The sequence below is a fragment of the Lathyrus oleraceus genome, chromosome 2, assembly GCF_024323335.1.
Source record: "Lathyrus oleraceus cultivar Zhongwan6 chromosome 2, CAAS_Psat_ZW6_1.0, whole genome shotgun sequence".
Taxonomy (NCBI): Eukaryota; Viridiplantae; Streptophyta; class Magnoliopsida; order Fabales; family Fabaceae; genus Lathyrus; species Lathyrus oleraceus.
Window position 1 is genome coordinate 263805641 of NC_066580.1, and position 13823 is coordinate 263819463.

A 13823-nucleotide genomic window follows, 5' to 3' on the forward strand; every position below is an offset into this window, starting at 1 on the left:
CTATCCTAAGTGCACTCGAGTTCGGGTATAGAACTCATCTCACAAAGATCACCAAGCATACAAGGAATTAATATTCAAGCAAATCAATCATTACATACAATACAGTAATCCCAAATTTGCACAAAAATATGTCACAAATAATATAGACAATACAATACAACAAATGTGAAAAGTAGGCAAAACCCACTAGGTCAAATCTTTTCCCCATCAGAGTCACCACTTTTCTGTAGCGGGGTATTCGCTACCATTAGAGATATTGACTAAATCTAAGGTAAATCATACAAGTCAAGTCGCCACCGCACTTCTATTTATCCAAAGGAATGGTTAGAAAACGAACAAAAACCTAAAAATTTTATCGAATCAAAAACTAGTAAAAAAGTCAGAGATCTGGGTAAGGGGGTTGGTTATGCAATGGGAAGGTGTTAGGCACCCAAAACATCCTAGGTACTCCTAGGGAGCCCTTTTCACATTGGTTGTAAGGTTGGTATTTTATGAAAATTTGTTTGTGCAAACATGATAGAAGAGATGAGAAGAGAATGTACAAGTTATTTACATTTTATATTTGGATGGATAAACCCATTGCCTACGTACCATCTTAAAAAATTAGGATCAAAACCTCGTAGTTCGGGGTAAAAATCTCAAAATGAGTTGGTGAATTGATTGGTCCAAAAGCCTTAAGGTCTTTTGTTATCCAAGGGAGAAAACTCAACCTAAAACCACAAATCCACCATGTGAGGATAGCTTCAACATGCTAGTGAGGGGTTAACCCTATAATAAGCATGGAAGACTCATTGTCCATCCCTAAGGATATAAGTGAGTATTACATCTACATCAAGGATAACTCAAACCTAATAGCTAAAGGTTATGAAAAATTTGATTAAGAAGGTGGCCATTTGTAGCACCTCAAATTTTCCCTCCTCATTCATGCATTCATTTTAGGTCATTTAACATTTCATATTGCATTTCATCATGTCAATCAGAATTAGCTCCAAGAGTTTGTCTTCCAAGAAGCTTGGATATCATCCAAGTCACTTTGTGGGTTCTATCTGAATGATCAGTCAACACAAGGGAAATTGTGCATCAACTAGGGTTTTTCTCAACACTCAAGGAAGTTTGTATTCATCTGGGTATCAAGGGTGCATCACCATCCTCATGATCTTTCTTTCCTCAAATTTTCATTTCTTATCAGCAAAGTTCATCTGAATTAGGGTTTGACCTCTGGTCAACTTTGGTCTACTAAAGCAATCAAAGTAGGGTTCCTCAAGGATTGAGATGCATTCCTGGTTTAAAGATCTTATGGATGTTGTGTAGAGCTCTTGGGAGTTAGGGTTTCATTTTCAGAGGTTTTCTTTAAAGGATCAAGCTTAATGGGCTCAGTACAGTTCAAAATTCAACTGTGAAGTCAAAAGTCAATTGTTGGTCAACTGAGGGTCAAATGGCTAGGGAATGACTTGAGATACTTCCAACATGTTCAAATGGGGTCTATTCATCATTCAAAACATTAATCTTGAAGGAACAAAGGTCCAGTGCACAGGTTACCAAATTTGGAAAGATGACCTGTATTGTGAAGTTTCTAAATTTGGAAGGATTTTGACCTAGCTTCAACTTGATTTTTCATCACCAAGGAAGCTCTAAATGAATTTTTTCTCAGACATGAAAGTGGTAGATCTTTGTCTCCCCTTTCCAAAAAAGTAGCCCCTGCTACTTATAGGATTGGTTCCTGAGCTGTCATGCTCGCTAGGCGAGCAGAATGGTTCGCCTAGCGAGCCCCAAAATAAGCCACCAGAGTCACCTGCGCCCAGAAGAAACTTCCTGAGCTGTCATGCTCGCTAGGCGAGCAATCCTTCGCTAGGCGAAGCCCACGCTTCCTCCTTCGCTCCAGCGAGCCTTGATGATGTTGCTACTAGAATTGCTCGCTACCTGCTCGTTGGATGCTCGCCTAGCGAGTAATTGCTAGCTATGCTTTTATCCAAGTCTGGGAGTGTTCGCTGGAACCTCGTTGAGTGCTCGCCTAGCGAGCCCTTCGCTACCTCACTCGCCTAGCGAGCTTGCTGATGTACCAAGCAAATCATCAAAAGCAAGGGCGGTTTTGAACTTTTTCTCAGACATGAAAGTTGTAGATCTTTGTCTCCCCTTTCCAAAAAGTCCTATTTCAAGGACATATGATGAATGGTTGAAGAGTTATGGTTCTTGAATGGTGAAGTGTGCATGAAGGCTTTAAAAAGGCATAACTTGAGGTTGACAAGTCCAATTGGTGTGGCTCTTTTTGCTATGATTTTGTTTTGAGAAATACTTCAAAATGGCATGCAAAATGACCTATAATTTTGCATGATTCATCAATGGTGCAAGTCATTTTTCAAGCTTTCTTTCATGAAAAGTCAAAAGGACACAAGATGACATCATGAAATACTCTCACATGCCAATCATTGGGAATTTATTCAGCATTGTTTTTTGGGCCAAATCCACCTTGGAATTTGAGCCCATGCATTCCCACATGTGTGGAAAAGCCATACATGCACAAAAAATTACACCTTGGTAAAATTGTCATTAAACATCATTTTGTGTTATTTCTTTCATATAATCATGATTAATCAAGTCTCAAGAGAGGATTAATGCATTAAACAAGGTTGTCCATGTGCAAATAAGGGGGGCATTTCCAAAAATAGTCAAAATGATCATGGACTTGAAACTCCTTCATTTGATCCCACCAAGCCACAAAAATCAGAGTATAAACTCTAAAAATGAAATGGAGCAAAACCCTAATTCGTGCAACCTCCATACACACTGAAAATCTCACTTTCCAAAAATAATCTCATACTTCATTCTCATCAAATCTCTCCATACATCCATGGAAAATGAAAATCAATAGCATATTCTTGATTTACACACTCTAAGGATCACAAACCACCCTTCATTTGAGTCATTCCAAGCAGTTTCTAAACAGAGCTTTAATGGAGGTTGCTTCTTGAATCTCAAGATCTGGACCGTTTCAAGCACAACCAAAGGTAGCAAACATTCATAGAAGTTCAAGGGAGGTATTCTGGAGCTTATCTCATCACCATACTGAAGTTTAAGAAGGTGTCATTTCCGGTAACTCAAATTTCGACTCTCTTATTTTGCTCATTTTTAATGCCTAAATGAAACTACATGCTATGGTGATGATGTAGATGTGTTTACTTTTTAAAATGATGCAATATTGAGTGAGAAATCTTGATTTAAAGTTTTGATGTTCAAACTTGTTGGTTGTGATTTGAGAGATTGGTGAAGATTCATGAAAAACTAATATGATTTTTGAGTTCCTAGCATGTGGTTTAGAGGGGGTAGCCCCATTTTCGTGAAGTTCTGGGTCGCGCGTGGAGGAGGCCGCCGCCGTGGGTGGCCGGAATCCTACTGGCGTTACTATTCATGGCCGGAGTGTCTTGAGGAAGAAGACGATCCCATGGCCGTTAGATCGCTTTGACTTTTCTTTTGATCCAAAGGACCACATATTTTCTGATTTTCGTTTTTATTTATTTTTATTAGTCACTTAAGTGACTTGTGTAACCAATTGACATTGTTGCATATGAGTCACATGCCATGTACATATTTTGCCCCGTTTTATTTTATTTTTTAAAAATAGCAAAAATACTTAAAAAAATCTGAAATTGTTTGTGAGTGATCCCTGATGAGTCCTTGAGTTTTTGGTACCATTTCCCAATTATTTCATGACACGTGGAATTTAATATGAATTTCTGATTCATTTATGTGCATTTTTGACCATTTGCATTCAAACCTTCATGAAATCCCATATTTTAACCATTCTGACCCAAGCCTTTGCACACACCACCCTCATACATGATACTAAGATATGGTAACTGGTTTGGTTATTTTCTATGTCATTTTGCTAGGGTTTGACACATGAATTTAAATGTTGCATTTTAGGACATGTTTTTGCATTCTCAATTTCTCAATTTTTGTTTTCATATCAAATGAATCTGGATGCTCCTGATTGTTTGCATGACGTTTATATATGTTTAGTGGAACCTTTTGTTAAATTCCCATAAATTTAGGATGCATTTTCAATTTGATTTGGATTTTTGAAGTTGATGTTTGCATTTTAGTCCCTATTTTGATGCTTGTTTAGCATGAGGCACTTGTGCCACTTCCTTTGAATGTTGAAACCAATCCTTTTGCACATGTTTTAGTATGTATGTCATGTCTTGATGTGTGGAGCCTTGCCCCATGACTTTGAGTTTTGATACCCTTTTGATGCATTTGTTTGACAAGAGGTTTAGGCCTCCTATCCTTGGTTGTTTTTGTGAACTTTTGTGAACTTTAATAGCATGATTCATGTGGTTACACTTTGATTCTGGTTTGGTGCCTTTGCACATGTGTTCTCCCCTGTTCTATGATGCTTCTATCAAGTCTTTGTGCATTTATTCATAATGAGCTCCTTTTTGCATTCATTTGAGCATGAAAGACGCATTAGAGCTTCATGATACACTTTGTTTGATTTTGATCCAAAAGTGATTCTATGCTTATGATATGAACTTGGAGGTTTGCATATTGATTGCATAGCTCATTTGATATGCTTATGATGTGCATACCTTGCTTCCATGTTCATTTCATCTTGACACATAATTGCATGAACTTGTCTATAATGCTTTTGTCGCATTTTGAGGTGCTTTGGACATGATTGACTTCCACTTTGCTAAGTTGGGTTTAAATGACTTTTGTTTGATATTTTAGGAGTCATTTGGTTCTGTTTGTGTGCTTAATTGTCTAATCCTTGACCCTTGCCTCATGCCTTTACCTTTTATGACTCATTGTTGAAGTTGAAGCACTTTGAACTTGTATGTTGACTTGTTTGACTTTGATGCATCTTTGGATGATTCGTGCTTTTGCTTTGATCTTGTTGAGTTGAGTTCTTGAGACACTTATTGAATTGATTTCACTTCTGACTTGGTGCTATTGTATCCTCCTTTCATCATTCATGCTTTGTTATGACATGCTTTCTATTGCATCCGTGCACTGTTTACCTGACACTGTTGTTGCTTTGATTCTTCTGTTTGGTGCAACTCTTGATTGCACCCCATCTTGTTATTCTAACTTGTTTGTTGAGTTTTTGAGGGCTCACGTGACTCTTGAAGAGATAGCTTGCTTGTTATTCCACTTTATTTGTGGGATACCATTTGGAGATTTATTCTGATTGCTTTGCTGACTTGCTTTCTTTGATGGTGCTAGCTTGGGAGATCTCTGGGTTTCTTGTTTCTTTAGTTGTTGTTACTTCGGATCTTTATCCGTGTGGTAGATCTCTTTATCCCTTTTACATCTTTCCAGCATTTTACCGCTTTCTTAGCTGGAAGACCTCGATAGGAGGCAATGTTTTTTGTGTTTACTTTTGTGCCCAAAGACCTCCAAGAGGAGGCACCAGTGCTAAAGACCTCCATGAAGAGGCAATTGACGGATAAAAGGGATTAGTAGTCAATCCCCCGTTATTCAGTGTGTCGTTCTTTATGCTCGCACTACATGTCGATGCTTCAGAACAAAAGCCCAAGATCTTGTTTGTTGAGGTTGATATGATCCCTCTTGACTAAAGCCCTACCCATGTATGTTTGAGCCCCCTTGTTGGTGCGTTTACTTTATGCTATATGCTTTTGTGTGGTGTAATCGTCTCCCCATAGGACTGCTAGGCTTCGTATAGTCTCTCGTTTGCATGTCAATTAAGATAGCATGGTTCCTTCGTCTAGGACTTCCTTTTTGCATGAGCATTCCTAAAACACAAACAAACTCTTTGATTTTCTTTTCTTAAGAACACGTTAACTCCTTCTACTACAGGTGAGTAAGTCTCCAAAGGTCGAGCATCCGGTAGATTGCGTAGTAACGTCGTTCATCTAAAAAACACAAAACAAACAAAAATAGGTTAGCCGAGCTACGGTGCTCTGATTCTCAATCCTTCTTGAGATACGTATGCAGCAGGGTAGGGCCTGTGCGAGCAATAACTCTTTCTTTTCCCTACTTTGATTTTCTCCCTTTCGCATCGCATATAGGAATTTTATACACACACTTTAGACATAAATAGCAAGCGTGGATCCTGTGGAGTACCACAGGCGTGAAGGGGTGCGATAACCTTCCCTTCACGTAACCGGACCCTTACTCGGTTTTCTTTGGTTCGAGACTTTGTTTTATCTGTTCCCTCTTGGTTATGCAGTACTACCTTTCCCTCCTCTTGGGATAAAATTACATAGCTGACGACTCTACTCTTTTTCCGCGCCACTCCTTTTCGCGTTTGTACTTGGATTCGGGAAATCCGGGGAGCGACACCATTGAAACCACAAAAGCATTTGAATGAGTTATATTTACCAATGAAAGTTATTTACAAAATATGGTCAAAGTGGATTAAAGATTCAATTCAAAATAAGTGTTATGAAAAGAAATTTTGGAAATCAAAAGCATAAGGCTTAGGTTTCTAATGTTGAAAACAAGTGTTAAATGTTTACACAAAAGTTTTGGCTTGGGTTAGAGTGGAAAGAAGAAGAAGAATGGCTAAAGTCCTAACATACAAGAGGTAAGGGACAAGAAGCAAAACCACAAATGGAATTCCTTTCTTGAGATCATATTGATGATCCAAGTAGCTCCCATCCGTTGGAATAAGCAATCACATAAGCATAAACTCAAGCAATCAACAATCAAATGAACTCTTGGAAAGCTCCTCAAGGTATCTTGGATCCCTCTCTCTTAGAAGCTCATGGTAATGGTTCCTCAATTTGGATCAAGTTGGAATCCCTAGCACAAGAACACACACATCAAAAGATTCTAGCAAAACAAACAAGGAATGGACAAGAAGAGTTTAGAAGTTGGTCCTTTCAAGGTCCTCTTTCAACATTAAGCATTCTAAAAGCCCAATGCCTAGTTGCTCTTTGACTTTTATAGCACTCTAAAGGCCCAATGCCTAGTTGCTTTTTGACTCCAAATTTGCATAGGGAAAGTCCTAAAATCTAAGTCCATTTGTCCAATTCTTTGCATTTGGTCCACAACAATCAAAACAAAACACAAGCACAATGGTATATACACAATTATGTGCTCAAGTGAGCAAAAGGCAAATTGCATTAACATAAACATGTGCTCAAGTGAGCAAAGGAAGAAGCAAATGAATAATATGTGCAAGAATAATAAATTATATAAATGTAATGTGCAAAAAGTAAATGTTCATGGTTAATGTTAGTGTTAGAAATTAGTGTGCCATATGACAAATTTAGCGTTATGTTAAGCAATCGTAATTGGACTTATGTAGAAGTCACAACTATCTGAGGTCGGTCAATAATAATGTAGGCAACAACACAAGTTAGAAGTCTTGATTAGTGAACCAAGTTCCAACAACTTACCATGCCAAAAAGAAGAAGAGAATTAATCTTGTATTGGTTTAAGTCCTTTGCATGATTTAGGAAGCAATCTATCCTTAATGCAAAGCCATTCATTTGATCAATTAGTCAAGATGAATTAGATTTGAACCAAGGAAGATTAAGCCTCCCTAATCAATGCTAACTTATCAACCTTTAACTCATTGATCAAAAAGAAAAAGAAGAAGAAGAAGAAGAAGGAGATGAACAATGGAAAAGGAAATGGAAAGAATAAAGTGCATTAGATGAAAATGGGATGTACCAATCAACAAGTGTTGACCAATGACATTGAGGATCATGGTCAAACAATCAAAAATAGAAGTGAGATCAAGATTGGAGGTCAAGAAATGAACAAAATATTTTTTGGCATTTTTAATATTTAAAATAAACTTGAATTAAAATATTAAAGAAAGGTCAAACTTCAAAATCACTTCAAATCAACTTTGAAAAGTTCAAGTGATTTATCCCAAGCTCAACAAGGTCAAACAAAGTTTGACAAAAAAATTCAGCATTTTTAAAAGTCAGAAACTATTTTTAATCAATTAAAAATGAATAAAAATAACCTAATTGAACTAAAATCTCAAATAAATCTCAAATCAATTAATAAATTGATGAGAATATTTTTCATAGATCCATCATCATTCAAATAGGTTGAGAAAATATTTTTGTATTTTTTTGAATATTAAAAACTATTTAAAATGAATTAAAAATAACCAGAAAAGAGAAAATTCACAAAAAATATCAAATGATAAAATAAAAATGATTAAAAATCATTTTTAGAAACTAGAATTAAAAAGAGAAATAATGCAATTGGTCCCATATTTTTTGGATTAAAAATGAAGAAGTTATGAATTTTTGAAAATAAAGGAAATAAAAGAAATTAAAACAGAAATTAGAAAATCAGAAAAAACCACAGGCGTCTGATCAAGCCTCATTAATTGACGTGGCTGATCAGACGGATGTGAGATGCACGCTCATGGTGAGTCCAAGTCAAACGCGAAACATCCAACATTATTAAAAGTAATCCAAACGCGTGGCTGAGATTAAAACGTGGGAGATGCATCCAATGGTCCAGATTCAATCTGGCATGGTGGACGGTGGCCAGCGCCACCGTCTTCTCCGGCGAGCACTCAAGCTCCGGCCAGAGTTGCAGGTCCTTCAAACTCAACCAAAACTCACGATCCAGGTACCAAATTAAAGCTGGGGTGATGTACATCACCTCTGTGCCATCTATTTCTACTCTACATCTCCATAGTGAGAGAAATCAGAGGTTGAAACTTGATGGTGTTCATCATGAACTTACTTGATTTTGAAAATTGAGCATACAGCAATGATGCCTCTATAGAGAGGACTTCAGACAACACAATAGTCAGGCAAATAGATCAAAGATTAAGGAGTTTCGAAGAAAAAACCAGTTGATGAAAACCTTTGAATTGTGGAGCTTTGAGTCACTTTCTTTGCTTCCTCTTGCTAAACAGAACTTCTATGGACTGGATGATGAAGGCTTAGGAACTTTAGATCTAAAGATTCAACCAAATTCAGTTGAATTTCAGATCTGAAAATTTGAAGAAATGTAAACTAGTTCCTTTAGGTATGGTTGGGGATTCAATTGTGCAGCATATCAGGCGCCTTCAGGTTCCTTTCTGATGGAGGTATGCACCTCTATTTATAGCTGGAATTGGCTGAACAAGTGAGTTTCCTCGTGTGCATGGCAAGTGGATTTCCCTTGCATGGGCTTGCATGATCATGTAGAAGGCCCAAACTCAATTGCATTTGCATACTGATGACCAAACAACTTGAAATGGACGTGTAATTGGCAATGCATAAGCTTGTGCATGGAATTCTAACATGTTATGCATAATTGAGCTTAAAACTTCACCTCTTCGAAAATGCCACTTGAAAAATTGAGACATAGGCATGTGGGTAATGGTTGGAAAGGTCTTGACATAAGGAACAAATGTTATGTTGGACAAAAACTCATTTGGAGTGTGGAAATTTATGAAAACAGACCATGAAGTTTATAGTGCAAAACATGCCTTTGAGAATTTTGCCAAATTGAACCAACTTCAAGCCCCTCTGTTTTGATGATGAAAGCCTCAAATGAAAAATCTTCCAACATCAAAGTTGTATATATTTTCAAGATAATCACAGTGGACTTAACGTTTGCATCATTTGGAGTTTTTATGAAGGAGTTATGGGCACTTGAAGTTGGACTTTTTTGCCTTTCAATGCATTTGGTCCAAAGTGACCTATAATGTTTTGCATTATCACATGTATTTCTTTTGATATTTTGAAATTTTGTTCAACATAACATTTGAATTAGACATCTTTAGCTTTCCAATTCATTTGATCCCACCTTAAAATCATAAAAAATGAATGAGTTATGTTCTTGGGAAGTTGACCCAAAATTAGGGTTTCAGTCAAAATGACCTATAATGTCTTGGAATGGGAGATGACCTTCTAAGCTTCAAATCAATTTTTGATGAACATGAAAGTTGTTAATATTTTTCTTAAGAACATGTTTTCTTTTGGGATCATCTCCATTTGACCAACACATAAAAAGTTAGGTCTCAGTGCATTTCAAAATAGTCAGATGAATTGACTGATCAACTTCTCAAGTCCACAACTCATATCTTGATGAATTGATGATTGAGGACACTCAAATAAGTTCAAATATGCATGAAATTATGGGTTTAAGAACTTCCCTTAATTGTATTTGACCATGGGCTGAGGTTGCTTCATTAGCAAGGCATTGTGGGTGATCAGATGAATTAGGGTTTCCTTGAGGAACAAACCTCAACCCTTTGACTTGCTTTGATAAAAATAATGAATTGAGATACTTGGGAGGCATATTTGATGGGTAAGAGCTTTGGGAACCATTACCATGCTTGCTTCCATCTTCTCTTGGCCATATCTTTGCACCAATGATCTCCTAGGAGCTTTGGGGCCTTGTGATTGCTCAAGCTACAAACAAAAGATGTTAGTGACATATTTTTGTGCTTTTGGTTAGTGAATAAAGATGAGAAAAGCAATAATATACAATTCAAGCATACTTGGTGATCTCAAACCACTCACAAGAGGTCCCACCCAAAGGCAAGGGGAACCAAGATGCTTATGATCCTTGAGGCTTTGCAAATGCAATGTTATGATGCCATGAGGGATCTTAGGGTCAAAATTGGGGTCTTACACCATTCCCCTTTTCATTTTCAAATGAAGTGTCGTTTAGATGTGATTAAGTATTTTAATTTAACTTTCGATGTCAGATCGAGGTTTTAAAATTTGCATTCTTGTGAATGAATTGAATTTATTTAGTGAATAATCCATTTAATCGATTAATTAAAACCGAGTAGGTCTCATTGTAAGAAAGCCCAAGAGTAAGCCATGTGAGGTTGATGGCGATGCTTTTACCAGCGATCGACTTACATAGGTGTTTTGAAAATGGGCTCGACTTTGAATCGAGAATTTTTATTTGTTTTTAAAAATTGGTTTGAATTGATGGCATGGGAATTACAATCTTTTTGTATTTTTTAAGTCTTTATCATTTTTAGGTTCATTTTAAGATGAGATGAAGAATGTACAATGATATAGCATAAAGCGAAGTAAAGTAAATATACAAAAAAAATAAATGTTAGAAGCGGAATTTAAAAGAGTTAGATGTTAATTGCGGAAATTAAAAAAATTAGAATTAATCGTTAAATGTTAGGTGTTAATTGAAATCAACATGAAATAACAAGAGAATTGCAATAAACTATTAAATCTAAAACAAATAACTAAAGTTTAAACAATTAACAAAAGTATCATTAAATTAAAACTCAAAACAATATTAAACAATCGAAAATCTCAATTCTAAACTATTATCCAAAATATTAATTTTAAAATATTAATAAAGATTAAATTCTAAAATCATTCTAAAATTAAATTAAAATTCTAAAATAATTCTAAATCACCTTATAATTCTAATTAATCTACAATTATTTCTAAAAAAAGAAATCTAATTAAATTCTAAAATATTTTCAAAGATTAAATTCTAAAATCATTCTAAATTAAATTAAAAATTCTAAAATAATTCTAAATCATCTTATAATTCTAATTAATCTACAATCATTTCTAAAAAAAGAAATCTAATTAAATTCTAAAATATTTTTAAAGATTAAATTCTAAAATCATTCTAAATTAAATTAAAAATTCTAAAATAATTCTAAATCACCTTATAATTCTAATTAATCTACAATCATTTCTATAAAAGAAATCTAATTAAATTCTAGAATATTTTCAAAGATTAAATTCTAAAATCATTCTAAATTAAATTAAAAAATTTAAAATAATTCTAAATCACCTTATAATTCTAATTAATCTACAATCATTTCTAAAAAAAGAAATCTAATTAAATTCTAAAATATTTTCAAAGATTAAATTCTAAAATCATTCTAAATTAAATTAAAAATTCTAAAATAATTCTAAATCACCTTATAATTCTAATTAATCTACAATTATTTCTAAAAAAAGAAATCTAATTAAATTCTAAAATATTTTCAAAGATTAAATTCTAAAATCATTCTAAATTAAATTAAAATTTCTAAAATAATTCTAAATCACCTTATAATTCTAATTAATCTACAATTATTTCTAAAAAAAGAAATCTAATTAAATTCTAAAATCATTCTAAATTAAATTAAAAAATCTAAAATAATTCTAAATCACCTTATAATTCTAATTAATCTACAATTATTTCTAAAAAAAGAAATCTAATTAAATTCTAATATATTTTCAAAGATTAAATTTTAAAATCATTCTAAATTAAGTTAAAATTCTAAAATGAATCTAAATCACAATAGAATTCTAATTAATCTACAATTATTTCTAAATAAAAAAATTATCTAATTAAATTCTAAAACAATCAGCATGGGCCTAAAAGGGACAACCCAATTGTATGGGGGTGCTAATAGGGATTAATGGATGGGCCAGAATCTCAAGGCCCAAAGAAAACCCAACTTGGTCAGCTTTAAACAAAAATAGGAAAAACGAGTTTATACTTTTCCATTTCCATTCTCTCTCTACACTTGCTAACCCTAAAAACGCTCTGTACAGAGCGTCTCTCTCTCTGACCTCTTCGTCGAAGAAGAGAGCGGCGGGCGGCCGTCTGTGGCGGCGCCGCCTCCATCTCGCGGTGGTTCAACCACCCAAAACCCTACCCCACCTAAATCGAGCCTTCTGAGTTTAAATACAGGCTTGGATTTCGAAAAAAACAAATCATTCGTCCAGATCTTGAGTCCTAAACGTAACCCTAAATTCTAATCAAAACAACATCAACCACAATTCAAAACAAACAAGAGCGAGGGCTTCACATGCATGAAGACCTAGTTATGGAAGCAACGCGAGAAGAAGGAGATGAGAAGAAAGGTAACCGACCTGGGGCTTGGTTCGACGACGACGCTTCCCACGAAATCAGGTATATGAACTCCTTCATAACTTCCTTCCTCTATTTTTGTCTTTAGATTTTTTGAGAAATAATATTGTGTTGTTCTTGCTGTTGTGTTTGTTGTGTTCTTGTTGTTTTCTGTTGCGTTCTAGGATTTTTCAGAAGAATCGTTGTGTTATGTTTATGTTGTTCTTGCTGTTGTCGTCTACCGTTGTTGTTCTGGTTTTAGGGTTTTGAAAAAAAATAGCTTTGTCGTACGGTTGTTGTTGTTATTGTGGTTTTGGTTTTTGAGAAGATCTCTTACTGTGTTGTGTCTCTCCCTGTTAACCTCTCCTAATTCGTTTATGAAGACCAGATCCAGTCTTTAAGAAACTCCTCCCTTTTTGAATTTCTCATCACAGATTATGTGGGATTTAGTTTGTTCTGTTTTAAGCTAATGTCAAAAGTGCTTTTTGGATGTTTAGGTTAACCTTATGGATAAAGTTTTAATCTGAGCAATTTTTTAGTTGTTTTTGAGTTCTCTAAGTGCTTTTGAAAAGTGCTTTTTAAATAAGTTGTTTTTGTTCTTGCAGATTACAACTCTGAAGAGACTTTGATGGAATGGAAAAGTGGTTGTACGAAAGCATACTTGGAGGCGCGCTGGTCTTGGGAGTTTTCAACCTAGCTACTTGGTTTTTGATTATTACGAACCTGTTTCCATCTGGATGAATTTTTTCACTGTAATTACTTAGTTTAGTTTTTTTAGACAAAATGTGTGTTTGGATTATTTGGAACTTATTGAATTAAATTTTAATTATGTAATTACCTTTTAAGCTTTCAAAATTTAACTCAATATTTATTCCTGCTAATAATTTTCAACTTTTAAAAACAATACACTTCTAACTTAAGTATAATGACTTAATCTAAAAACAACATAATTCTAACTTAGGTACAAAGAAACTAAATATAGTGATTTAATTTAAAAACAACACAATTCTAATCTTAAACACAAAAACCTAAATATGGAACTTTTAATTTAAAAACAA

The 13823-nt window shown here is 34.7% G+C and overlaps 1 long non-coding RNA gene across 1 annotated transcript; it reads left to right on the plus strand.

Annotated features, from left to right (window-relative positions):
- Positions 1 to 12423: 12423 nt before the first annotated feature.
- On the plus strand, positions 12424 to 13620 carry LOC127121338 (uncharacterized). The gene is made up of 2 exons (XR_007803400.1): positions 12424 to 12828; positions 13371 to 13620. It is a non-coding gene; the product is annotated as an uncharacterized LOC127121338 (long non-coding RNA).
- The last annotated feature ends 203 nt before the right edge of the window (positions 13621 to 13823 follow it).